A 2,640-nucleotide genomic window follows, 5' to 3' on the forward strand; every position below is an offset into this window, starting at 1 on the left:
AGGTAAAATATAGGCCTTTATGTATGATTTATGTATTGATTTATTATGATTTACAGAGGATCCCGGAGGTACTGTCCCAACCAGGCCCCCCCCCCCCTTAGAATATACCAGAAATAATTGAAAGAAATGAATGAATCATAAACCTAACATACTGTGAATTGTTAACATTCTTTCATTACGCCATCTTTATATGATTGTAAATTTTATTTTCATATGTAGGCCTATAATTCGGGATTAGATCAAATTAAATCTCACTATATTCTAGCTCCTATTTTGTTTTCTTAAAAAAATATGAAGTTATGAAGTTGAAGTTTGACTTAAAATCAAATAAATTTTTTTTAAAGTGAATAAATTTGTTATACCTTATAGTAATATTGCACAGTATATAAACAATAAAAGGAAAATAAGTGAGGGTGTTTTAGCCTGACTTTAGTAGTACAGTATTCTCAGATGCAATGGAAGTGTTGAAAATACGGATAAACAAATAAACTTGCCCTTGAAGAAAAAATAAAAATATGGTACTTGTTTTCTTTGTTTATGTATGCTCTTTGGATTAATTTAGGATGCTGTATAAAAGTAACAATTCAGAGACTATTTACAACTTTTATTAAAACAAGTTTTCTTGCACTTTTACAATCAAAGAAATGATTGCTGGAAAGATCACATCCACTCAGGACATTACGAAATACTGAATGATACATTATGCCTTTTTGTAGAACAAACAGATTGGCTAATTCTACCATTCCCACTTTTGTCAAACTATTAAATAGTGAAGCCCAGTGTATTAATTCACCTTTTTTTTGGGTAAAATTTATATTTTTCTAGTTTTTAGATGTAGGCATAATTCAAAATTCTTAATTTAATTGTATAATACATAAGTTTTTTGTAATAAATTAACTTTGGTAGATAAGTATCTTTTTAGAATAATGCATATTTTGTAGCAATTAAATGTAAGTACAGTACTGTAATACATATAAATTTTAATTACAATTTAATACTTATAAATTTTAATTACAGTTTTATATAGACTGAATTGCTTGCCTGTAATAAATTTAATTTTATGTTTTTCTTGTATAATTAATTTATAATAAGTCATATTTATAATCCTTTTTGAAATGTTTTTGTCTAGGCCATAAATTTATTTCGTTTAATGTCTTGTATTTTTCTGCCGTTTATATTGTAAATTCAGATAAATTTCTACATTTTCTATGTTGTCTTCTGAGTGTTTTTTTTTTATACCAATAAATGAAATGATAACAATCTTGTATCTTATTATATTGTGTATATTGCAATTGAGTGTCCTAGTACTAAAATTAAAGCAACAATTGAATTTTTTTTAAGAATGTACTAATGTGTTACTTTTATTTGAACACATGTATGAACTAATAATCCAGTCTCATAATCAAATGAAAATCTTTCTTGCATTTGGAAAGCTACAACTTACATACTGGTCTCTCAAAAGGTTCAGATTTGGTAAGGTAAAACAAATATCAATTAAGTAACCCAAAACATAAAGTTATACACCAAAACCTACAGATGCTAAATTTTAATAAATTCACCCTTCTCAACATGGCAAGATGTATAAAATTATACTTTCTAATATACATCAGATTATTAAATGACAAAAAGTAAATGTAATTAAAAATTAAAACATGAATAGAAGGTACTGTATACATAATATGATCTACAGAGCAATTACAAATAGATTTGTTATGATCTTTATTTTGTTTATTTTTATTTATTTATTATGTTTTCTTTATTTATGTTTAGCAGCCTTAATTAGAAAAAATTGACATTCATTTTGGGCTATAGAAAGATGGTCCTGAAGTAGAGGTGGTTTTTAATTAGAGAGAAACCGGCCTGTCTGTAAATGCTGATGCTGAGATGCAGTAATATGCCAGCCAGAGGCAGGTATATGAAGTATGCCAAAACTGGCTTCGGTCATGTTCGATCTCCATAACCGCGCTACGTCTGTTTGGAGTCTACTGTATTTCATTTCGGGTAGCTAGGAGGTACAAATGTATGAGGCACCAAGTGTAAATTTATTATTTAACACAATAATTTATATATAACTCATTATTTAACATATAATTGAATAGATCACCCATTATTTATATATAATGCATTTACGTCTAAAAGATTATATGTAAATAATTGCGTTAACCTTTTTATTATTTATATATAATTGGTTTACTGATTACGTTATATATAAATAATGAAAGGCTAACGAAACATTATTTATATATAATAATGTTACTGGCTTAATTATATATAAATAAGTAAGGGGAAACACATCATTATATATAAATAATGAAAAATAACTTACAATTATTTATATATAATAAGTTCACTGGTTCCATTATGTATAAATAATGAAAAGGTAACAGATCATTATTCATAAATAATGAAAAGTAACTTACAATTATTTATATATAAGTTCACTGATTTCATTATATATAAATAATGAATTGACTTCAAACTCATTATTTATAAATAACTGCTTTTACATTTCATTATATATAAATAATGATTACTGGCTTCATTATATATAAATAAGGAAGGGGTAACACATCATTATATATAAATAATGAAAAATAACTTACAATTATTTATATATAATAAGTTCACTGATTCCATTAT

This window comes from Anneissia japonica, unplaced genomic scaffold (assembly GCF_011630105.1).
Source record: "Anneissia japonica isolate Jap-2015-1 unplaced genomic scaffold, ASM1163010v1 scaffold287754_len4335492_cov202, whole genome shotgun sequence".
Taxonomy (NCBI): Eukaryota; Metazoa; Echinodermata; class Crinoidea; order Comatulida; family Comatulidae; genus Anneissia; species Anneissia japonica.